Source organism: Phyllostomus discolor, chromosome 11, assembly GCF_004126475.2.
Source record: "Phyllostomus discolor isolate MPI-MPIP mPhyDis1 chromosome 11, mPhyDis1.pri.v3, whole genome shotgun sequence".
Lineage (NCBI taxonomy): Eukaryota > Metazoa > Chordata > Mammalia > Chiroptera > Phyllostomidae > Phyllostomus > Phyllostomus discolor.
The window spans coordinates 89,950,336-89,977,244 of NC_040913.2; positions in this window are offsets into that span (position 1 = coordinate 89,950,336).

The following is a 26,909-nucleotide window of genomic DNA, read 5'->3' on the forward strand; positions in this document are numbered from 1 at the left end:
TTTGATCAGAAAGCACAATAGGTTCTTTGAGTGGATTTACCTATAAAATATTCTAGCAATGAGGACGGAACAGGCAAGTTTAGTAACCTTATTCAGTAAGCTGAAACAAAAGCTCCAGAAATACCACCAAGGGGGCGATAAGACACATGTTATATAGCACAAATAAGCTACTGATCTGTGATATTAAAATTTGGTTTTCCATCTTGTTAGGTAAACCTCTCTTACAACCTCAACATGTACTCAATTTCAGTTCTACAAAATTATGTTCTCCCACTAAACATAGTTTGCTGATAATGTGGACATTATCGCCTCTGCTCTCTACCCCAAACGGGAAAGTACTGTGAGTAACCCTTGAATAATCCCACTGAAAAGAAAAGAAAATAAGTAGGTAATGTTAAAATGGCTTCTAAATTAGGTATCTTGATACATTGAAAGCTTTATTCTTCTTTTTAAAATTTGGTTGCTGTTATTTCACGGTTTTGATTGTGCTATAACAACTAAGGTTGGTATAGGTCTATTGCTAGAGTGACAGTAATCTGTAGTCCTCTACCTTTTCAGCACATGGGGAGAGTAATAAATTGAAAGCAAAATGAATTATATCAGAGGTTTACAGCAATTATGTATGAGATAAAATATTCTAAAAACTTTTACTTGCATTGAAATGTTCCCTTATTTATAGCTTATAAATCCATTTGCACTTGAAATTAAAGATTCTGCACTTGGGATTCCATTGTATAAATGGATATGAACAGAGTAGACAGTAAAATGTATTATATTGATATCTACTTGCTGTACTTGGATATAGTTATATCAATATAGAGAAAAGAAACCTTTTAAAGTTATTTTAATGGTAGCATGAAGTATGTTCTAATAAGAATGTATAATTTAATATTATTTAAATGAAAATTCCAATATCACTTAACTCAAATTGTCACAATATCCTTGGAATTAGTAAAATTTTGACATGAAGTATTATTTATCTTTAAACATAAAGTTGAAGTTGATCAAGCAAGGCAGAGGGCCTGTGATCAGCCTACTCTGTGCTTAGGAGTTTCCAAGACTTAAAATAAATGTAGGCTATTGCTAAGCAGTGATGCTTAAGTCAAATTCTGTAGATAAAATGCATTCCTATTATTGAAGATTAAATTAACATTAGTTTGTGATTTCCTTTATACTCAAAATTCAAGAGGAAAGACATACAGCCTTATACATGTCTTATATCTGTTTTTACCTATGTGTATATGAAGGGGTCAAAAAACTATAATTTATTTATTAAAAATTGTGCATTTATTCTTACATGTTTAAACATTAGTCATCTTCAAAGTGTTCTCCATTTGATGCAATACACCCATTGAGATTTTTTTTCCACTGCTCAAAACAGTTCGTGAACTTTCCCATTTTGATGCCGTTGAATGCTTCTGCTGTCTTTTGTTTCACATCCTCCATGTCAGCAAAACATTTCCCTCTGAGGAATTTCTTCATCCAGGGAAACAAAAAAAAAAAAGGTTTTGCTGGGTCAAGGTCTGGTGAAGAAGGAGGGGAGGGTGGAGCATGAGGATCAGGCTGTTTTTGGTGAAAACGTGCAGACCACTCAGTGCAGTGTGGGCAGGCGCGCTCATAAAGCTCCCATCATGACGTGAGCTTTCAAAGACTCTTCAAAACAAAATCCACTGAAGCCGAATGCAGCCTCTCACAACAACTCCAGTTGGTACGCTGATCTAGATGGGTTCCTAGAACACTCACCTAACCCGTACTTAAGGGGCCCACCCTCCAGAAGATAATCCCGGGTTTTTTGGGTTCCCCTCATATTTTCCCACAAGATGATAAATTAGCAATAATTACATCTCTCAATCAAGAAGCATATATAATATCTAGTTGGTTAACATACTGGTTAATTGATTTGTAAAGTCATTTTACTAATTTACAGTGATACAAGCAAAGGATTAGTATAAACACTTTAATATCCAGCTGTTACCATTGGTCATATGGTAGTAGTAAAGCAAAATGTATTGTTCTTTAGCAAAGTTTTTTTCCTTTTTTTCTTTTTTTTTTAAGTTTTTTTTTTAAAGATTTTATTCATCCATTTTTAGAGAGGGAAGGGAGGGGGAGAAAGAGAGAGAGAGAAATATCAATGTGCAGTTGCTGGGGGTTATGGCCTGCAACCCAGGCATGTGCCCTGACTGGGAATCAAACCTGGGATGCTTTGGTTCACAGCCCGAGCTCAATCCACTGAGCTATGCCAGCCAGGTCTTTTTCCTTTTTAATTATGATTCTCTTTATCACATGTCCACATACCTACTAGAATCCACAATATTTTATTAAACTGTATATAGTTACTAACCTATGTCATAACAGTTTTTCTATGCATATAAACTAGTTCTTAGACTTGTATTTCATGTGTTATTTTACCAAAGTTTTAAGGAATTAAAGAAACTGGACCGTGACCCATTTTTCTTTCTTTGCCTGTGGGACATTCCCAGAAGGAAGGCAGGTTACCCAAGTTAATCTTCTTGCAACCACACTAATCATTGTGCCTCTTTGGCAAACGGACTAATCACGCTGCCCTGAGGAGCCTTTCTCTGTGGAATGCTCCTGGCACACCGGCTGCCGTTCAGAGCTGCCTCGGAAACAAACCTGGAATCGGTGTACTGACAAGGCATTCTCCCTGGGAAATGTCACATCCGCTGCCACCATGCGTCTCATAATCAACATTCCCTTCCCGTGTGATACATCCGAGTCATCGCCTTAGCGTCCTCCTCTATTACACTGGGCCAGAGAGCTCATGTGACTATTTCCAATGAGTCAAAAGTGATCCTGAGGAAAAGGGCTAAGGGACAGCTCTTTTTTAAAGTTCAAAGTACCTGTAACTAAGACTGGACAGAGGCACCAGCCACACGACTTTAGGAATGGCTACTGGGACAAGAGACGGGTTGGAATCCACCAATAACGGACCTGGAGCCCCAGATACTGATGGGAAATGAGCCAGACTTCCTTGGATGCAGCCAGGAAGATGTACTGAAGATGTACTGAAGAAGAACATCTGGAGTCAGGGGCCAGATCCGTGGAAACCAGTGGTCCAGGATGCTGCCACCTCCCCCTCACTGTGACCTTCGGGAATGTGTGAAGGAGCGTCCGCTCTGCAGCTTCATTTCCTCTGCTTTCTGAATGAGAATGTGTATTGAAGTTACTCTGTACTCACTGGGCGTGTCCTATGAACCCTTAGATCTCCAGATCGAGATAAGCTACCTGCAAATCGGGCAGATTAAATATGGACAGGGGTTCTAATGCTAGACTGGACTGTTGGATGTACTGCTCTGGGGGCAAGGGGGCTGAACCTATTTGCATGTAAATGGCAGGGGAGACCGTCTTCCTGTTCACTTTTTTTTTTAACAAGGAGACAGTCTGTGTGGGCTAATTTTTAAATTATTTACTTCCTCCCTTCTATTAGAATGAATAATGGTTTCTCAAAGATGGCTCTTCCCTAATTCCCAGAGACTGGCTATGTTAGTTTATATGGGGGAAAAATACAGAAATGATGAGTTTATGGATATTAAGAGGCAGAGGGTTTTTTTTTTTAATTTTCCAGCTAAGTCCAGTGTAATCACCAGAGTGCATATTAGTGATTATTTTTGTGATTAGAGAGAGACTGGCTTTGAACACTCAGGAAGAGGCTGCTAGCCAAGAAATGCCGGAAGGCTAGATAAGAAAACCTAGATATGCGGGCCCTGGCTGGCGTAGCTCAGTGGATTGAGCATGGGCTGTGAACCGAAGTGTCACAGGTTCAATTCCCAGCCAGGGTACATGCCTGGGTTGCAGGCCATGGCCCCTAGCAACCACACATTGATGTTTCTCTCTCTCTCTCCCTCTCTCTCTATCTCCCTCCCTTCTCTCTCTAAAAATAAATAAGTAAAAACTTAAAAAATAGTTTTAAAAAAGAAAACCTAGATATGCGTATAAGTATAGCCCCTGGGCAGCGATAACAATGTGGCGAAGGTCTGGGGTGGGGCTGGATGGGGGGATAAGGAGGGAGGGGAAACGAGGGACATCTGTAATAGTGTCAACAATTGAAAACATAAAAATCTAAAAAAAGGGTAAGAAATATGAAGGATATAATCCACAAGACTAACATAACTGTTTGGATGTCTCAAATGATAAAATATTGACAGAGTAGAGGAGAAAATATTTGATAATATAATGACTCACAAATTTTTAGAGTTGCTGAACAATGTCGATATTCAGATTGAGAAAACTTCAAGGAATGTCTGCCTTGAGAAATTAAAAGACACATATAGACATATCCTTGCAAAACTGCAGAACATAAATAACAGATTCCCTTAAAAACAGTCAAAAATGCTGGTCACTAAGGAGCAAAGTTAATCTGAGAGTTGATTCTTAACAGCACCCATGGTAAGCCGTAAATCAATAGGCTACCATGAAGAATGTGCAGAGGGAAAAAATTGCTGTCAATCTAGAATTCTGCCCAGAGCAAAAGAACTTTTTTTAAATTCAAGAGAAAATAAATAATATTCAAGCAAACAAAATTAATAGTATTCATTACAAATACAGACTCATTTAAAATATTTATACAGAATGTGCTGCACAATTTTTCATAACACTTTGAATATAATGTATAACGCTCAGTCAATCTTTGCACTTGGGTACATATGAACACTTCTTTCATAGTTGTGTACTTTGATGTGCATTTTTAATGTTTTAATCATTTCGATGTTGCTATAAAGTTTTTGTTTATAAAATAGATTTTACTAAGGTAAAGATCAAGTTAAAAGAAAAGGAATGTGGTATAGTCACAAGGAAAGTGATCCCAGATAGAGGGTCTGGGTAAAGGAAAGATGAATAGAACGAACCAAAATGGCAAGTGGATGACTGATCCCAAACAGATATTGGCTGAGTAAAGACCCATGATAATGTTTAATTGTAAGGCTAGAGAGATGGGTGGGTAGGGGACAAAGACTGCTTATATGAGGAGAAGTGACTTCAACGTAAAGAGATCCAAGAACCCAGTTCGGTTCAGAAAAGGTAAAAATCTTCTTCAGAGCAAAGAAACCCATCAGTAAAATGAAAAGGCAATATACAGAATGGGATAAAATATTTGCCAATCATATATCTGATAAAGGATTAATAACCAAAATGTATAAAGACCTTGTAAAACTCAGTAACCAAAGGTGGGGGAACATTAACTAAAAAAAAAAAAAAAAAAATGGAGAGAGAATCTGAACAGAAATGTTTCCAAAACAGACCGACGGGAGCATGAAAGGTGCCCAATAGCATGGACCACCAGGCGAGGCAAATTGAAAGGACGGCAGTGTATCACCTCACACCTGTGAGAATGGATGTCATCAAAAAGACAAGCCATAGCAAACGCTGGAGAGGATGTGGAGAAAAGGGAACCCTGTGCCCTGCTGGTGGGACGGTATGTATCAGGATTAAAATCCGTTTAAACCACTAAAAGTTTGGGATTGTTTACACTGCAGCATAACCTAGTCTATGCTATCGGTGCTTTGAAAATAATAATAATACAATAGACAAAGAATTGCTTAGTCATAAGCATGTGCATATGAAAACATGAGTGCATGTACATAATCTGTGTACATGTACACATATATACATGTATGTATATGCATATATATATATATATACTTGAATGAAAGGGACAAATAATAGACGTTATAGAGACTAAAATACAATGCAAATATATGACTACTGTCATGCCAATAGATTGATAAAATAAAAATCAGTTTAGAAACAGCCACCTAAGGTTGAGTCATGACTGACTGAAGAGCCATAATCATTCTCTACTAAGTAAATAATTCAGCCACGATGTTAAAACCTTGTCACAAATGAAACACTAGATCAAAGTGGCCTTGGAAGCGTGTTTTACCAAATATTAAAAAAAATAAATCATTCCAATTTCATATAGGCTCTCATAGAGAATAGAAAAGAAAGGAGCATTTGCAATCTTGTTTTATGAAGCTCACAAATCATTCATTTCAAAACCTAACCCAAAATAATAGGAGAAAAGAAAATTACATACCATCATAGAACTATATTAGCAAAATAAATCTGGTAATGAGTTACAAATAAAAAGGTAAACCTGACACTGTTGGGTTGATTCTCATTAACAGATAAAAGGAGGAAATATGTAATTATCTCAAAAGATAAAAAGGATAATAAAACAGATCAAAGGTCATCAGAAAACAATGACACAAGCATATTATTTAGTAACAGCATTAACATAAGTTACTTTTATTATTTTTTTCTGTTTTATTGAGTTTATTGGGCGGCTCTAATTAACAGAATTAGTTTCAGGTGCGCAATTCCACAACGTATCCTCTGCACCCTGCACTGCCTGATCACCGCCCCAGCCTCCTCCTTTCACCGCGTATCCTCGATACCTTCCTCCCCCCTTCCTCACCCTTGCTTTCAGACAAACTACAATTTTGCTACTTCTGGTCAACATTTTAGTAGATACCCACAATATAAGTACAGAAAATTTTTTTAAAAAACTGATTAAAATTTTTAAAAAAGGAGAAACATCATTATTTTGGGTCAGATGACTGTGATACAGAAAGCCTAAAAGAAACACATGGCTATTTTAGAATGAATATATATAAATGTGCCAAGGTGTTTGGATTATCAATATATAAGCCCATTGCAATGTGATACACGAGGAAGAACACTTTTTAAATGTAATCTAAAACTGGCATTCGCAGAGCTGTATTAAAAATTACTTAAGATAGGCAAACTCTCATAGGGGACTATTTATTTGTAGAGAATATAACTACTAAAAGACCTTGAACAGGTGTAAATAGGGGAGAAGTTTACTATGATTTTGATAGCAAAGCTCTATGTTGTTAAATTATCAACTCTCCCCACGTGGACCTACAGATAAACACAGTCATTATCAAAATCTCCATGGTAATTTTTTAGAACTCAAAAATTTATATGAAGGGACAAATGGCAAGAAATAGCTGTGACTCTCCTGAAAAAAATAAAAAGCGAGTGTTAAGAACATTATTAAAACTATGTGGCATTGCGACAAGTGAAAGCACAGAAAACGTGTTTAGAAGGTATTATGAGAGTGCATTTTTTTCCTCCTTGGGTGGTAATGAGTTCTTAAATCAAATGGAAATGGAAGAAACCCTAATGGAAAATATTGATTACCTGGTCTGTATTAAAATCTACACCGTCTTTCCAATAGAAAGCATAATAAGACACGACTATATACAGAAAGGCTGGGGTGTGTTGTGATGGATATACCCTTGTGATACACCACTGGTTTTAGAGTGAAAACTTGCACAAGTGTAGTGTAAAACAAGTTAGGAATCTTCAGCGAAGTTGAAATTATGGGTACTGTCAAAACCCTCGTAAAGTGTAAAAATGAGAGCCAGGTACATAAACTAGCATTTAGTAAGAGCTGAGTGCTCACGGGAAAACCCTCTGAGAACCGGGAGTCTGGAAACTCACCCCTGATATGAAGGTCACAGTCAGGACATTATAGAACAGCTTGTAAAGTGGAAATGGAAAGCAGTTTGAATTTCACAATGATTGGTTATTACAATGGGGTTTCCAGGTGGCTGGGGCTGGTTAAAAATGCCATCTTATACCACTTTAGCGAGATGATTTAAGTTCCTCTAATGATTACCAGAGGCATTTACAAGAAATAACCCAACTTAAGTTTCCCTTATGTTCATGAAATCAGCTAGATTTAGTTTTGCTTACATGGCTTAAAAGCTTTTGTCTGCTCAGGGAATTTTCAAGTTTGGTCTCTATTATGTACTTTAACAGTACCCTGTGGTAAAATCCCTACAAATCCTTGCACTAGAAGCCTTTTTATCTATACTTGCATTGATCAGAATGGAAAAAGCAAAGCGCAGCTGCCTAAATTTCCATTATCAGAAGAGCTGAATGGATGATCACATAACAGTATAATCACAGCACAAAATACTACATATAAGTAAGAATGAATGAAATAAAGCTGAATGCATGAATATGATTGATTCTCAAAATGTCTATAATTTTAAAAATCAAGACACACAGAATGTAGAATTGAATTTACATAAAAAGCAGCAAAATTACAGCTGATAGATAAGTAGATAGATAATAGACAAATCAATAGACAGACACATAAATAGATAGATGGGAGAACCGCGGCATCAGTAGAAAATGTTAACATGTATGGTTAAGATTAACATGAGAGGGAAGGAGAGCAGAGGAGTCAAGATGGAAGGACGGCTAAGGATGGGTTAGCGTTCTGTTTCTTAACCTGCGAACGAAGAACACAGATGCTCGCTGTAGTAGTATTCTTTAAACGGTGTGCTTGTGTGTACATGCAATATATATTCTTTTAAAACGGGATACGCTTCACAATACGAACACTTTTTAAATGTCAAGGTAAATGTATGCCTGCTATATTTTTCTTCTAATATTGTGACCTGTGTTTCTAGTTTTTTTTTTCCTTGTCAACGTTTCAACGCTATCATTATGTTCAGTCTTCCACTAAGTGGAAAGATTTACTATCTTTTATGTGTCCCTAGTGTTCCCAAACGCCACTGTTTTAGGTTAACTTTGTGAAACAGAGCTGTTTCCGCCAGATACGGTCCGTGTACAGTGTGTTTTCTAAGCTCCTGGTTGCCGGGAGTCCCTTTATTTAAGCAGCCGTGCATTTAAACGATAGTGCAAAGCGCTTCACTTAGCGCAGTTTAAGGATGTTGCCGCCTTTGATTCCTCCGTTCAGGGTTACAGCCGAGAGTGCTGATGTTCATTTTCTACTCTTTCCCTCGTGTGATCTATTTCTGTTTTCTTTCTGGGAGATGGTCACTGATATTCTTAAGTTCCGCTGGCATGTCCTCGGCAAGTTATTGCTTCTTTTTCCTTCCAGGAGCTGGGCGAGCCGGGAGGTCAGTGTGAGTGTGTTCGCCAAGCACTGTGGGTCCTGCCGGACATCGACATCTGAGCAGCAGCTGTGAGCAGCAGACTCGCGGCCTTGCAGCGTCTCACTCCATGAGCTCCTTGCATCTCCCTGCTTCTCTGCCTTGGGGAACGGGCTTGTTCAGCCACCTAGGGCAATCCACACGTTTTAGAAGTTCGGCCCCCAAAGGCCACTTTTGGCATCCGTGGCTACAAGTCCCAACAATGGGTCTTTAAGAAAGACACGTCTGAAGCATATTCTGTGAAGGTCCTCGGAGCTCTCGTGGAGAAGGAGCCTGAGGTGGTCAATAACAGATCAATGTCTCCCTATGCCCTCTGGGTCACTCCTTCACTTTCGCTTCCGGAGTTCGCTGCTCCCCCTGGGTCTCGGGTACTGTTCCGTTGGGGGCACAAGCTGCGAATTTACATTGTTTTCCTAGGTGTGTAGCATCGTGTACTGCTGTTATTTCTATAAATGCACACTCCCTTTTTCCTTTTTGTTCTTCCTCTCTTCAAAGGCTGCTGTCCCAGAGAAATAAGTCCTTCTAATTCTCTCCTTTGTACGGATTATTTTTCTAATAATTTGTTTCTAACTAAGCTTTCGTAACAATTTCTGGGAGAGTTTCTCACCTCAATTTTCCAACTCACTAATTTTCACTTTGCCTGTAGCTCATGAGAATTTTAATTAAAAATGAGCTTTGAATAGCTGATGTAGGTCTGACAAAATATAATTTGTATTGTTAATGTCACATAAAAGAATCATTAGTGAAAGGAAAACTAATGTGATTTAATTTATTCTTTCTCAAAAAGGAAGTTATTGTGTCTCAATCTCTTAGACCACTTAGAGATACTAGATTTCATTTTTCATATCTTCATTCATTATAAGTATTTATGAATTATCTCACATATTTCATTATGTTTTTCACACATTTAGATCTGTTTGTGTGTACAGGCACACACACAAGCATTTATACATCAATTTTAGTAGTACTTGTTTAAATAAATATCATATGATCTCACCTTTAAGTGGAACCTAATCAACAAAACAAACAAGTAAGCAAAATATAACCAGAGACATTGAAATTAAGACCAAACTGACAGTAACCAGAGGGGAGGAGGGAGGGGATAATGGGGGTAAAAGGGGGAAGGGTTTTCAGGAACAACTACAAAGGACACATGGACAAATCCAAGTGGGGGTGGGATCAGGGGAGGGAGGTAGGGGTGGCTGGGGCAGAGGAGGGGGAGTCATGGGCGGGAATGCAGACAACTATACTTGAACACCAATAAAATAAATAATAAATAATAATAACACAAAATGAACTTTTTTTAATCCTAACCTATTTTTTCTTTTTCTTTTTTTCTTGTAAACAAATTACTCTAAATCATTATGTTTGTGTCATTTTTTCCCACTGAGATCTCAACTAAAATACTTGAGTGACTGAAAAAAAATATGTATATATATCAATTGATCCAAAGCATTAAAGTGCTCTAATAATTTCATATATTTATATTACATTCTGTAATTTCTACATTTTCAAATTATATATGTTTCTGCACTGCTAATTTTAAAAGATCTATTTAGAAATGTACACAGATCCGTTTGGAGCTTTGGGAAGGAGTGGGAAGGGGTGTGGGATTCATGACTCGGAAGAGAAGGACTCCTGCGCGGCCGCCCTGTGGCCGTGGAGGGCACTGCTCACAACTGGACCCGCACCGCGGTCACACCGCTGGTTGAGCCCATGGCCTCGGCCTCGCCTCTGCGCCTCTCGGAGGTAAGCTAAATCACGGAGATACGATACTACTGCCTGCTTCACGGGGTGGTGAGACAAGAATTACAACCTTGTAAAATGGAGGGGAAAAATATACATCAATAAAAGTAAAACAATTTTGCCTACTTTAGTTTTCCTTGAGATGTCCAAATTATTTAAAGAACATCAAAATCTACCAAAGAAACTTGAAATGAAGTTCAGATATAGTAACTCTGTTCTGTGCTCTGTATATATGCTTCAGCTATGAGCAACTTTTCAAAAGATGGTAAATTCATATCTTAGTGGAGCTTTAACCTTATTTTTTAAAATTTTACACTAAATTATTTATATGTTAATTTAATTTGCTGACTTTTGCCTGTCATAAAGCAAATTATATTATTTATGTTGCAGTGTATTTCAGGATTTATGTTTTTCTTACCAAAGATATGCTTTGTTTTACTATCATAATTGCTTAATTTTAAATATTTAAATGAACAAATATTTATTTATTGGCTAAAAGTAGCAATATTTTGATTGGCTATTGTAACTCTAGAAACAATGAAATATAAAATTGTATCAATTTACAATAATACACCAGCTTATTGCCTGAAAGATAATTTCACCTGGAATCACCACTCATCCTTAATTCAGCTCCATAATCCGTCATGGCACATCACACAAATAGGAATTTAACACACATAATTTGAATAAACTAATTTATGAAAGCTGATAAGAAGTGTCAGGACAGTGGTTGTTTTACCAACTCAAATGAAAAAAGTTCCTGTTTGATCAAAGAAATTACCTAATGGAAGTAGCTATTTCCATTAATTTGACAGGAACTTCATGATGGCCAGGTAGCCATCTAATTGCATTTTCCTGTTTCCTCATTTACTGCATTTCTGAATCATGGTTCATGCTATAATCTACTACTCAATGTAATTTTGATTAAATGCCTCAGTATCATGGATTTGGATATCTTTGCTTTTTCCTAAAACCTTTCAAGGACGAGTTTTAAACCTCACACAAATCCCTGGTGCAATTCTCACGACTCTACTATGTAAAATGGCAATAAACATCAAGATTTAAAAGATGTAGCACATATTTACAGCTGTACCTAACGACATTCTGTAAAGAGCATCTTGACATTGAACATCCCAGTGAATTGTTCATGGGATGCAATAGTTCATCATGTGTAACTATTTCTATGTAAAACCTCTTGCACTCTCTTCATCCATGAAACCTGTGGTCACAGGGCATCTTTGTAATTCATGGGTTCAAGAGCGCTAGTTTAACATTCATTTTAAAAAAGAGAGTCTACTTAGAGTTGGGCCAGCTTTATACTTGGTCATGTGAAGTCAAAGGGAGAGTTCAAATGGGATTTGAACTAAGAAATCCAGGACACCCTAGTTTTCAACCTTTTTTTTTATTATTCATACAAATCTCACCATTCCATTAATTCAAATTCCCCATTCTGGCTTAAGCAAAGGTGAAAGTACAAGTTTAGCTAAAGGGGACCTGTACTTAGTTCGTATGAATTCACTCACAGGGCATGTTAAATATGAGAAAAAGAATATAGTGATAATAATCACTTTGTTATTGCAAGTTTTCCGTGTAACTCAGGGAAATGCTTCAAAAAGAAGGATCCTCAAGGCAATTTCTAATGAAAACTGCAACAGTAATCTTCCTTCTGTATTTTTAGATGAAAAAATGAGTTTCAACTCAAAATATGTCCCACACAGGCATTTCCCCCTAGTTTGAAAAATGTGCTTAATTATCTTTAGTATATATCCTTTCAAATCTGCTCCCTGAGGTCCAGCCACTTTTTCTGTCCCTGTCACAGAAAGGCCAGGTCTCCACAGTGTTTGTGGGTACTTGACTCAACTTGAAGAGTTTAAAACTTAAAGAAGAGAAAGAAGAGGAAATTATTACTTCTTTCTTATAAAATAACTCTTATTTTATCCTTTTAAATAAAGTTACCTCAAAATAACATACAGATGCATTTCACTTATGGGATACTCCACAATGGAATTAATATTTTCAAGTTACAAAAGCAAAATTATGTGTTATTATTAAACAATGAATAAAAACACTCTATTGATTGTGAGTAACCAATTTAGGGTGAACCGCTCAACAATTACTAAGTTGATAAATTGCATAGTCTCATTTAATAAAATTCATCTTTACCCATGTCATATAATCACCATTCTGGGTGAAATTCTTGGAGAAAATATTGTGTAAATTATCATATCACCAGATTTTTAAAAGAATGAAAAACTAAAAGCTTTTGCATATCAGCAAATGCTAAATAAAAATGGTCAATATGAAGGACCCATTCCTTCCTCCTTGCATCGGTCAGCTTTACTGGGGCCTGGTTGTAGACCTTGACCATGAACTCTGGCCATGGATGTAGAAAGTGAACTTAAAAATAGATGAGTGGCCCACAGAAGACAGAGCCTGGAGAAGAAGGTTCTGAACCTCCCGGGAATCAGAGGCAGCAAGCGAGTGGGATGGTGAGAGCAGTTCCCCACTCTCAGCCCCACTAGTGGGCGCTGGCTGCCCTCCCCGCTGCCCTCAGTCCAGCAGAGCTGCCAGGGAAACCCTAATGAGCCGTCTGCACCGTCTTCTGACTTCCCCACCTCGGGCCATAGCGCTGTTGACTCTGCCTCCACCGTGGGCCCGGGTGCGTGTTAAACAAGCACACTCGGCTTTGGAAATGTCTATAGTACTGCCACGACCCAACCCTGGGGTGTAGGTTTTCCTAAACAAAAACTGCCTTCGTATGCCCACAAATTATGTCCTCTTCAGCAAGATATCTATCTATCCATCCATCCATCTATCTATCTATCTATCTATCTATCTGTTTATCTGTTTCTATCTATTTATTTGTAGCACGTGGAGCAGTAGACTTAGCAATACCACATTTTCGGTGGTCCAATGGCCACATCGAATGACCGGGTGACTGTGGGATCATTCCTCCATGCATTCCTCAATATTGAAGGAAGTAAATATTTACAAATAAGGAGAAATAATGAGAGATGAAGGCAAGCTGTTTGACCTTCACATCCCTTCCTGCTGTCAGTCATGGCGGCTCCCTGCGTACTGTTCGAATCAGCACCGAACCTCTGGGCTGTGTTCAGCGACCCTGCTGTGACTGCACGTGAGGGACATGGAAGGGGTGGGGGTGGGGGGCCGCTGTCTGTGCTTTCTTTGCCTCAGCGTGGCTTGGGTCCATCTATGTGGGTCATTACTTGTTCGGTATGGGCAACAGCTCAAGGACCAATGGCATTTATTTTTGCAGTTTCAAATTTTTGTTTAAGTCTATACATATTACTTCTGAAGTGCCTTAACTTCCCACTTTTTTCCTAGTCTTTATATGGTATATGTAAGAAAAAGAACTAAGATAGATAAATTGATGGATAAGTAGAAAGAAAGGAAAAATCAAAGAAAGTGATGGAGGAAGGAAAGAAAAAGGAAGGAAGGAAGGAAGGAAGGAAGGAAGGAAGGAAGGAAGGAAGGAAGGAAGGAAGGGAGGGAGGGAGGGAGGGAGGGAGGGAGGAAGGGAAAGAGAAGAAAAGAAATAATCTGGAAATTAAAGCATTTTTGTATCACAAAACTATTTGCTATTTATTGGAATTACATTAACATTTCTAGCTTTTTCTAATAAATTCTAAAGGCCGCTATCTTCACAAATTCTCTATAAGTAAGAATATTTTCTCTCATACTCTAATGCTTCAGGAAATGCCAAAAATTTCATGTATGTTTTTCACTTTCCATGAAATCATCAAAATAGCAGATTCAGTGGTTTCAAATTCTTAAACTGATTTTTAAAGTTTACCTGTTATAATTGTTACTTGTGTCACATAGAGTCTTGAGAATGACATTAACTGTTAAGAACTAACCTCATCATTCAACAGTATCTGAATAACCTTTGGCAGAAAGTAATACACTGTAGAATACTTGTTTTTGATTTCCTACCATATAGATTAAAATTTCTACAAGAACAATGTCTCATACCACTTCAGAAATAAGCACCTACAGCTGAAATGCTGGAGAGCACTCACCACTTGAAGTAAAAAAATCTATTGACTTAGCTAACCTTTCAAGGACAAAAACTTCTCTAATGACCTCTGCAAAAAATAAAAAAAATAAATGGAATCTTTATGAAAAGTGTTAGAGTCTAGGAAAAACTTTTCTTCTCAGACCTTGGAGAAATATCTCATCTAGATTCAGAAGCAGAACAGAGATTCTTTTAACTGCAATAATAAATTCAGATGCCTTGAAGATTACACCAAAATTTTCTCCGGTTCAATGTTCACTCTCACATGACTAATGGCATTTTCAGTCCATTGTCAGATAGAAATACTGGCTTAACCCTTAATACCCACTCTCTTTTAGGTCCAAAAAATAATTTTATGACGACGCCAGATTGGATTTCTACTGAAATCATTTCGTGTGTGCAATGCCGCTTTGAGGATTAATGAAGTTAAGCTATCATTTATTTTAGCAGTATATGTGACCATGTGTTTTTCCCTCTAAAGAAGCGGAGCGGAAGGCCGCTGCCTCCTTCCTGTGTGCAGACTAGTACAGCATCCACATGTACCCCCCCCCCACCGCAAGACACGCACCGCCACAAATACAATGAACATGTGTATTCTTAGACTCGTTTGTAACGTTGCATTCACAGGTCCTGCTGTCTGGGCTGCACTCTCTCCTCAAGTGTGATGCCAGAAATGCTCCTTCTAACAACACGTCAGACCACAAAACCCTTCTGATGAACGTCCTCCAACAGCTCCTTCGCTCACACAAAGAAAAGCCACCATCCTCACAACAGCCTCTTCATGAGGGGCCCACATCCCTGCCTAGTTACCTCTGAGACCTTATTTTCCCTCACTCACTTGGCTACAGCTACACGAACTTCTCTGCTCTTCCTGCAACACCCAGGCGTAATACTGCCTGGGGCTCTTGTTCTGGCTCCCCCCAGATCCCTCATTATTACTCATGGCTTGCCTTGCTCAAGGTGAGGGCCCAGTACCATCTCCCTAGGGCATGCCCTAAACCCTAAACGCATCTCTCCTCCACCCTCATCAACCCATACTCTCCGTCCTCGGCTTTATGACTGTCCCATGAAATGTATTCAGTTCTGATGTACTTCACAAGTTAGCAAAATTTAATTAGATGAAATGAAATACAATTCAATTGACTTAATTGTTTATAAATATATACAGCCATTCAGAATTCTAGTATCCAGTAGCCATCCAGTTGCTGAGATTAAGAACTGGCATCGCATTTCACGTACGCTAGGGCACCACCCAGCCGCGGGTGGTCGTCGTGGAGAAACCCTGCAGGTGACAAAGAGGAGACTTGCTCAGGACCAGCTGCAGCGGGGCTCGTCACAAAACAAAAACGTGGAAAACTAAACCAAGTGAGTGAATGGACAACCGTGATACTGTCAGCCAATCATGAAAGGCGAAGCGAATGACGTCACATGCCACGAAAAAATATGGATAACTTTAGTAATGCAACTTACGTTCTTCTTAAACATAAGAGAAATTTGATTGTTCAACATTACAAATTTTTTTTCAACTGCCAACTTCAATTTTGCAGATTCCATGAATGATTTGTAAATATGCTCAGTGTCACCCATTAGAACGCAAAATTGGGTTAAAAAATGAACTTTCAATTACTGTAAGGAAAGGTACTTTGCTAAGAAAGATCTATTTCATTCCATCAGAGAAAAATAATGTATCACCTAAGCTCTTCAGCTGTTTAACTCTTCTCTGAACTCCCAACCGGAGTCTACCCACAAGGAGGACAGGGGCCCATGCCCCTGAGGCTGTGGCACTGGGCATGCCAAACTACTGGTCTGAGGACAAAGGGCAAGAGATTTTGAGAAGCATTTTTGTGGACCTGAAGGTTTACAAGTTTCCTTGAACCATCACTGAGTCCTGAATCCCCAAGGACAGACGTATCTGTGCGGTTCTTAAAACACACTGGTGTGTGTATGTGTTTGTTAGTTTGACGTGGGGTTTCCTTTTGTTTGTTCATCATGCATCCCCATACACCTGGGTGGCTGCAATCTATAAAGATAATTATATCCAAAAAAAGTGACAGAATGAGAAAGAGACTCTTCTTCAGATGTTATATTCCTTTCCTTTCAGCAAAAAGCAGGGTGCATGCCAAAGACAAAGGAACCATTAAACCGAGTCAGTCTCTTTTGGTCTTATTCCAGTTTGCACAATGCACCCACTTAAGCTAATTCAGTTTCTATTTTTGTTTGGTTGTGTGGTGATCCCAAAGAGACTCTAACAGTGGCGAAGTGATAGGAAGCAAGCTAATGTCACTCCCTTCTTTGGAAAGAGCAATTTTTATTTTGAAATTTGATGGGATAGAGGAAGTCAGTGGTAATAAATTATTCAAGATAATAATAGCTTTAAGGCATCCATGAGTTGTTTTTTTAAATAGTAGACTTAGATGCATATCAGAATATGGTTTATTTTGTACTTAGGGTTGATTATTTTGTTGGTAAGGTTAAATAGCAATTATGGTAGTTTTCTTAATGTCAGATATACTATTTTTCCACTTTTATAGTCATCATTAAACAGGTCTTCTGCATTGAAACTATACATCCCGTGAGGTAATTTAATTGGCATATATTTTTAGTACACTGTTGTTAGTCAATATGAAACTACTTTGCATAAAGTCTATGGTAGAATATGGCTTCAGGTCAATTACAAGGTATCTACAACAAACCAGATTTCTGAGAGCCATACTTTTATTTGCCCTAAAATTCCACCTTGAAATTTCCAGTTAACTCTTCCCGTTGACCTCTGCCTCATGAGGTATAAGTAGAAAATTCTTCAAGGCATGGTTAATTGGATGCATGTTTTGTGAGTTAGAAGTTTGAAGATGTAGTTTTATAACTAATTTCTGGGAAGACCTCGAGATGTAACTAAAATATTTAATCTAATTTTTCTTCTTTTTGTAGTATAAATAGCTGACCTTCTTTATGGTTTTCTGTTTGAAAAAACTGATAAATGATTTTCATAAATCATATTTCAATTAAGACAAAGTATTAATATTTGTCTCCTGGTTTATAAGATGAATTCATGTGAAAGAGGCAAGAGCAATTAGAAAATCAACTTTGTTATTAATTTATATCAGGGTTTTTATTCTGATGTTTTTAGAAAAATGTTAAAAAGAAAATATATAGATTGTTAATCCATATATTAGTTTCATTGTATTGAATAATCTGTTTTAAGATTTCATAGAATCGCTGGCATAATAATTGTCTGCTTTGACATAGCTTCTACTCCAAGCATATTCATTTTAGTCAAGGTAGTTAAGTTATATATATATATATATATATATATATATATATCCATAGTCAGAAACAATATGTTTATAGAATAGAAAAAGGAGGAATAACTAACGTGGTGAATGAGACGGAGCATTGAGCCTACAGTGTCATAAAGCAGGAAAGTGTGGTAGTGATTTGATTCTAGAAGGTTAAAGAAAAATGGAAAGAGTCCAAGTTAAGTTTGGTACCAGAGACAGTCTCAAGTGATGAAGCTGGGATGGCGGCATCAGCTCCCCGGAAGCAGCCTATGGTTCCTGAACCCTGAGCCTTAGGAGGCAGGACAATACAGAGCTAATTAGAGCTGTCCCAGAGATTCTGCCTGTACCGTATAACTGTCACGGTAAAACTGGCAAAGCGCAGTGTTCCGGCAAGGTAGTTGTCCATAAGCAGAGAAACCTCATTATTCCTCTTTAAGAAGGAGTGAGCATGGAAGGACAGAATGAGAAAAATAAAATGTAAGTAAACCAAAAAAGTACATACCTTACATTGAAAATGAGTATACAAAATATAAATAGAAAATAAAAAATTGACATCTGATTGTAAAAAAGTTAAGCAATAAAATTATAACAAAGCACTAACATTTTTGCACATGAATTGTAAAGAAAATTCTACCAATGATTTTGAGTTTATTTTCAGAAATTACATGAAGAAATAACATCCATAAAAGTCAGAAATGATGAAATAATCACAGGATCAAATGAAACGGGTTAATTGGAATATGAAAGTGAACCAATTAAATTTCTTCCACATGAAAAATGGTGCCTTTAAATTTAAAAAAAAAATGCATAGAAAGAATAAACTCTAGGCAGTAAAAATAGTAAACTACAGTGTAAAATTAAGGAAACACACACAGAATTAAGCATTAAAAGGTAAAAATATAAAAATTTAAAAAGCAGGTAAGCAAAAGGATAAGTCCAGAAGCTCAAACTTTCCTGAGAAGTTTGAGTCTGGAAGCGAAGGGAGCAGCACAGAGGCGAGGTCAGCGTGAAAACAGCACTGCCAACATCAGCTCTGTTTTTAGACAGGCATGTTGAGTAGTTCTGGTATATTAATGGGGGAACATTATACTTTGGTAGTCACATGTTGCAAAACGAAAGAGCAGGGATCCGTACGCATTTAAAAATAAACATCGGGAAAAAGAAATGCATGAACTAGTGCAATGATAATCAGGCTTACAACAAGTCCATTTTTTAACCCAGTTTTGTGTTGTGATGGGTGACAGTGAGCATATGAATTGTGTCCCTGCAGCAATTAAAGCTGAAAGGTAGGTAGTGGAGTTGCGTATGAAAGCAGCGAGAAAATGGGTTTCTGTGCAAAGGCTAACAGTCCTTCAGGAGACACAACGAGCCCCCACTTCCTTCCACGACGAAGTAACCGGGATAGAATTACGTCCTCTGCCTCTCACCTTGAACTACTACAAGTCTTTATTTATTGTATGAACTGATGGCTTTTAGGAAAACAGATGCCAGGCACTAAAATAGAGTGACCTCTCAGAGATAGGGAATAAACAAGATGAGTCATACAAGTGTTCTAGCCTCATTGATGTATGTACAGTGTGCAGGCCCAAGTGCCAGAGGAGGAAAGGGGTGCAGAGAAAGCACCCCGGAAATTAGCAGAGGGACCCCTTCAAGTACACAATCATGTACTGATCAGCACAAGTGTGCAAGGAAACTGGTTGAGGCTGGCAAGTGAAGCAGCTGGCAGAATGAGGGAACAGTACCTGACTCACGAACACGGCCTGGACAAGTGCCTGTTCCCACAAACCAGAAGACAAAGCCCCAGATCCATGGGACCCTAACCAGGATACTACGGTCTAGTAGGAGAACGCACCCTACACTAAATATTGCTTTAATCTGACCAAGAATGCTCACAGCCAAGGCCCAACATAATGAAATAATTTCCAAGGAAATTAGCAAAAAAGCTCAAACATTTATACAGGAATACAAAAATATCTATAACACACAGTATTAAATGTATAGCATCTGGCACCTAAATCTAAGTCGTGGTGAGAAAAAAATCAAGGTTGACTTGGAAAAGGCAAAAATAAAAGATTTAATACATAAGAACTTTAAAAGTGAGATTATAACTCAGATATTTCTTCTAGAAACTAGATGAAAAGTGGAATATGCTAAGTAAAAATATGAAAAAAATAACAGAGGACCCAAATTAAACTTCTAATCATGGAAACTACAATGTTTGAGATGAAAACTACATTAAGGTGATAAGTGTTACATGAGATAGCTCAGAAGCAAAGATCAGTAAACTTGAAGACATAGCAAACAAGTATAACCAACAGTGAACCAGAGGGAAAAAAAGACTGAATGGAAAAAAAAAAACAAAACATATCAACAGAGCATCAGTGAAGTAGGGTCAAATGTCAAATTGCTCACTATATAGGACATTGGAGTTCCATAGCACTGGGATGAAGAGATAGCAAAAAATATTTAAAGATACACTGGCTTAATTTTGTAATGCATGTGAGAAATAGATAACATAGTATCACTAAAGTACTAGAAAATAATGGAAAAGTTACCTTCCAGACTTTTACTAAGTGAAAATATCTTTCAAATATTTAAGGTGAAATAAACATATAGATAAGAATTCATTAAAAGCTAACCTTCTTTGAGAGAATTATTAAGGGAAGACTTCCAAGCAGAAGGGAAATTATACCACATGGAAACCTGGATCTATACAGAGAAGCACAGAGCACCAAAAATAGTAAGTCAATGACTAAATATATAGATTTATTATTATTCAAGTAATTATAATTTGTCTCACTCTTTACACACACACAAATGTAGTACAGGGTTTACAACATTTGTTGATATAAAATGTATGACAACAGTAACCTAAGCTGAGAAGGAATAAGTTGAACTATTTTCTTTTAAGGATATTGATATATTAAGTGGCATACTATCATTTGAAACTAAACTGTGAGGAGTTAAGATTTATACTATAAACATAGAAACTACTAAAATAACATCCAAAAATAGAGTTACAGGTAACAAATCAAAAAAAAAGGGGAATAAAACAGAATTATAAAAATTCTAATTAATTTAAAAGAAGGGAAAAAAGAGAAAATTTAATAATGAATGGATGGAACAAAAAGCAAACAAATTAACAATACTAGAGATTTAAACACAAACTTATCAATAATCACATCACATGTAAATCGTCTAACCACCTCAATGAAAAGGTAGAGATTATCACTGAAATTAAAAACAAGTGCTAACTACATGCTTCCTATAAAAACCTATTTTAACTATAAAGACACAACAGCTTAAAAGTAGGAGTATATAAACAGACATATCATGCCAACACTAACAATGCAGAATTCAAAACTCTGGTGCTCAAGGCGCTTAGTGAGGACCTCAACATCATAACAAAGATCCAGTCAGAAGTGAAGGACTCACAAATTGAAAAAAAGAACAATTTACAGCAAAACCACAATAGAGTAGATGAAGCTGAGAATCAAATCAATGATGTAGAACATAAGGAAGCAAAAAAGCCTCAACAAATCATAAAAACAAGAAGAAAAAAGAATCCAAAAAATGAGGATAGTATAAGCAACCTCTGGGACAAATTCAAGAGGTCCAACATTCGCATCATAGGGGTGCCAGAAGGAGAAGAGAAAGAGGAAAAAAATGGAAATCTATTTGAAAAAATAATGGAAGAACACTTCCCTAATTTGGTGGAGGAAATAGACATGCAAGTCCAGGAAGCACAAAGAGTCCCAAACAAGATGGATGCAAAGAGGCCCACCCCAAGATGCATCATAATTAAAATGCCAAAGTTTAAAGATAACGAGAGAAGCTTAAAAGCAACAAGAGAAAATAAGTTAGTTACCTACAGGGGAGCTCCTATACGACTGTCAGCTGATTTCTCAAAAGAAACTTTGCAGGCTAGAAGGGATAGGCAAGAAATATTCAAAATCATGAAAAGCAGGAACCTACAGCCAAGATTGCTCTACCCGGCAAAGCTATCATTTAAAATTGAAGGACAGATAAAACACATCCCAGACAAGAGAAACTAAAGGAGTTTATCATCACCAAACCACTAGGATGTGAAATGTTAAAGAGACTTATTTAAGAAAAAGATCAAAACTAAAAACAATAAAGTGGCAATAAATATATATCTATCAATAAGTGATTCCAAAAAACAAACTAAGCAAACAAGAAGAACAGAGACAGAATCATGGGTACAGAGAAGATTTTGATGGTTGCCGGATGGGAAGAGGGTGTGGGGGAATGAATGAAGAGGTGAGGGGATCAAGAACTACAGATGGGTAGTTGCAGAACAGCCGTGGGGATGTAAAGTACAGTATAGGGAATGGAGCAGCCAAAGAACTTGCATGCACGACCCATGGACACGAACAATGGTGGGGTGTGGGGGTTGCCTGAGGGAGTTGGGGGGCAGTGGGCAGAGGGGAGCAAAGGAGGGAGCTCAGAATAATTGTAAAAGTATAATCAATAAAACATAATTTTAAAATGAGATATACAAGGGGGCTTTTCAAAAATTAGTTAATACTTGGACATTAAGTGACTAATTAATTTATTTGCAGAGATACTTCCGTGTCATAGCTGTGCTAAACTATGCATAACTATATACAGCTATAGATCAATATAGACAACTGATCTATAAAAATATTTCAATAAATGAGAGAAAGAAGTTATCTATCTTTTCTCATGAAATCTGAGAGCATCTCAAATAACCGAGAAAATGTTAACAGTTCATGAAGAAATTTAATAATAGAGATAAACTTAAAAGATTTTAATAGTCTAAAATCTCTTCATTATTTTCCAATACTTTTGACTTTTGAAATTATCTTTACTTTTGGTTACTGATTCAGAGGTTTAGAAGGACTTTTTAAAAAATTGAGTAGAAATACACCTCACTTCAGCAATATTTTTCTTTTCCTAAAAGATTCCACACACACACACACACACACACACACACAGCTGTCACTCATTATGAAAATGTTAATAGCTGTTATATCATCCACGGTGAAATATCTTTTACACATTATTCATTAGCAAAATTCTGAACTCTTTCCTTTGTTAAGTAATCAAAGTGACATTCATAGATGGCTGGAAATATTTGAAGTGATATGTTCTATATTTGAAAATTAAATTTTTATGTTGATAATATAAGCTTAGTGCACCAGACTGCTTTAATTACAAAGGCTCTTCAGCAATGAGGCTACTCAATGTGGGCTCATGATTTTCCTCTATCTCATCCATAGTCATGAGCATAGTCTAGGAAAGATTTTGAACAGGAAAGAGAAGGTTAAGGACAATGGGTATACATTTATAATGTTTAAAATAGTATTAACACACTAAATATGAATTCAGGAAGTCTCCTGAAGCATAATGTATTTTATGGATGACTTTGTATTCAGTGATGTTATTCTAATTAAGCAAAAACGTGTGAAAGATCTTACAAAAATGCAGTTAATAATAGTTATCTTTGTGTTTTGATATTGTGGCTTGAAAGAAAACAGAAATAAAGTTGTGGAACAAAGGAGACTCTCAAAAGTTACCATGAGCAAAAGTGATTACATTTTTTTTTTAATTCCAATAACAATGGAGAAGTTTTACAGGGTTTTTGTTGCTCAAACAATACATGTACTTCAGTTTGTTGGCAAGAAAGACAAAAGACATTTCAAATATAGTGGCTTTTCAAGAGTTACATAGAATTATCTTAATTCTGCCACCAGTAATGCTATAGTCAGGTTCAAGGTTCAGAAAGATTGCAGCTTCTATTTTGGGGGCACTCAGTTAAACACTTACGGGGGTGTAGAGAGGAACCATAATAGACTTTCCCCAACCTGCACCCCGATCTGTACAAGTGATATAAGAACCTAAGCAAGTTCTCTGAGGTTATTTCGTGACTGACCAGCACCATCTGGATATATCCACTGATCAGCCAGAAAACTGACTTGTAATTTTGTTAGGCTAAAAAATGCCATGGTTTTGTGATCCTTTGAATACCAATTAACTAAAGTCTGTGTCTATTCCTCCTTTTTATTTTATTTTATTTTATTTTATTTATCTTTATGAGGACTTTTTTTTTTTGTAGAGCATAGTAGGAAGAAGTTCAAAGGAAGTAATTTGTTTGTTCAAGGTAGGGTTCTCTGTGACATAGTAAAATGACATCGGGGACGTGATCCATCGCAGAGGAGAAAAGAGGGTGTGAGGTGAGTTCCCAGAGGAGCGAAGTGTGGGGGGACCCAGGGATGGGATCCAGAGCACCCCTGAACGGAGACTTTGATTTGGTTAATGGCTGTCTTCTCATTAACACACTCTTACAAAAATTGTCATCTTTGTCATAGTGAATGGTCTCTTTGCCACTTACTGGCTTTGCAAGTTTTGGCTTACTCAAATCTTGTTACTTTGGCAAATTTTTCTCCTCCTGCATCATTTTATCTTTAAGATGTGGGATTATAGTATACATTTGTTATCATGATCAATAAAGCCAAAATTTAAAGTAGTTCAGATAACCCCCAGTCTGTATGTGTGTAATAGGTACTATTTATTATTATAATTACATTTGCAATTATAATTGTATTGTATATCATTATGGTTTTATTATTATAATTAATTATAATTACTATTATAATAAATGTATTTATTATTAAACCATTGTGTATGCTTCTATCTTATTTTTATCATTTATATATAATATGTATACTTACATAGGCACATACAGTATTCATAGAAAGTGCTCGTATTTTCAATAGTAATATGGACACTCAGGTACTTCCCCCAAATGCACAAAGTGACCTTACAAAGACGACTCCAACAGTTAGGACTGCATTCCAAACTTGGCTCAACCACTGAGTTCACATGTGTATTATTCACTTCTGTGTTTCTCTTATTAATTTGTAACTTGTATCGTAAAATAATGTTGCTTAATTTCCACAAGAATGCATGCCCCTTGTTGGGGTAAAGCCACCTGTTGGGAACGGCCCTGACTGGTATCAGAAGCTGAAACCCCCGCCTCAGTGAAGGCTAAGGGAACGCCCTTGGAACCGTAAGCCAGCAAGGAGACAAGGGCTTGTCTCCCTGGCAGGAATGCTGCTTCTGCTGCTGAACCCCAAAAAGCTTGGTCGGCTAGCCAAAGACGGGTAAGATTCCCCACGTGGGGAACGACCTAAGGCAGGCACGATCACTTTGGGAGGCCCCCCAAAAGAAGGACTTGGGGGGCTGCAGCAAAAGGGGGTGATGGACCCTCGCTTCTCGGCTTTGACATAGCCTGAGTTCTCGTGGTCTGGGAGAAAATCTCCTTATTGCCTTAGTTCCCGCGCTAAGCCTGAAACAATGACAGGGTGGTGCAGCTCTGTGCTGAGAAGGGGCGGATTCCCTGGGTGATCAGGCCTAAGAAAGAACATGTAAATTACTGTGAAACCTGCTTTGTTTAGAATGCTCTCAGTTGAATGAGAGGGGTCCAAGGAGGAAGTTTGTTCCTCAAAGTCTTACAGCTCTTTGACCCCGACTCAATAGAGCAGCAGAATTCCTTGTTTTCTATAGTTCCTTACTTCCCCCTGATAAGTACTGTACTTTACCTGAATTATTATGTAAAATGAGCCCAATAAAAGCAAGTGTGGACGGTAAATCAGGGCCCTCCCCACTAGGGGGGGTGGCCATTCTGTCCCTACTTCCCTACAGAAACTAGTCTGTCTCTGTGCATGTGTGTTTGTTTCTTGCGTGTTTTTCGGCGAGCCATCCACAGCGTTCCGTGGTCACTGCTGGCCGGTGACCCACGCGCAACAGCCACCTCTGGGGAACAGTTCTCCACTCCAGGACTGTGTCCCCCAGCACCCTTGTAGGGAGGTAGGGCCGTGTGACATGCTCTTGCTTCAGTGGAATAAGTGGAAATGGTATGTGTCATTTCAGGGCACATTTCAGGAGACAGAGAAAACCGTGTGTCATCCCTCCATGCTCTCGTTCCTATGAACCAGATGGCTGAAAAGGAGTGTGACTTAGGTAATGACCAAGTCACACATTGGAGACTTGGAGCAAAGGAGAGCCGCCCGTCCCAGAGGCCCGACATGCACTTCTGACAGTTACATAAAAAAAGAACTGAATTTTCCTGGCTGGCGTAGCTCAGTGGATTGAGCTCGGGCTGCAAACCAAAGTGTTGAAGGTTCGATTCCCAGCCAGGATATATGCCTGGTTTGCAGGCCATAACCCCCAGCAACCGCACATTGATGTTTCTTTCTCTCTCTCTCTCTCCCTTCCCTCTCTAAAAATAAATAAATAAAATCTTAAAAAAAAAGAACTGAGTTCTGAAATGGTGGGCTGTGGGTCCTGGGTGCAGCTAAAGCCTCGCTCACCTAGGTCCACTTATACTTACAACAAAAATGTTTGTTTTAAAATTTGTGCCTGTTTCTTCACTTTACACAAATGCATGCTGTATGTATCATTCTGTGGCTTGTTTTCACTTTTCCAAATTACATTTTGCTAGTATCTAGTATTTTATGCAAGCATCTAGAGGTCTTTCATTCTGTTACCATACAATATTCTATTGTATAAAGTGCTACATTTATTAATTTTATTTTTTATTCAGTTGGGAAAAATTGTCATCTTCATGATAGTTAACAGTATATCTCCTTTTATAGTGTTCAATAAAGTTTATAATTTTGTCCCTAAAGGCTTTTTATATCATTTGCTGGATTTACCCCTAGATACTCCATATTTTTTATTCCTGCTGGAAAAAGATTGATGTTGACAAGATGCTAAAACATGTTTTGAAAATGTTAGAATATAAAGAAAGGATTGTTGACACGTGTTGATTTTTTTGTTGATTGGCTACACTAAACTCTCTTATTAACCCAAATAGTTCATTTTAAATTTCTCACATGGACATATATACAA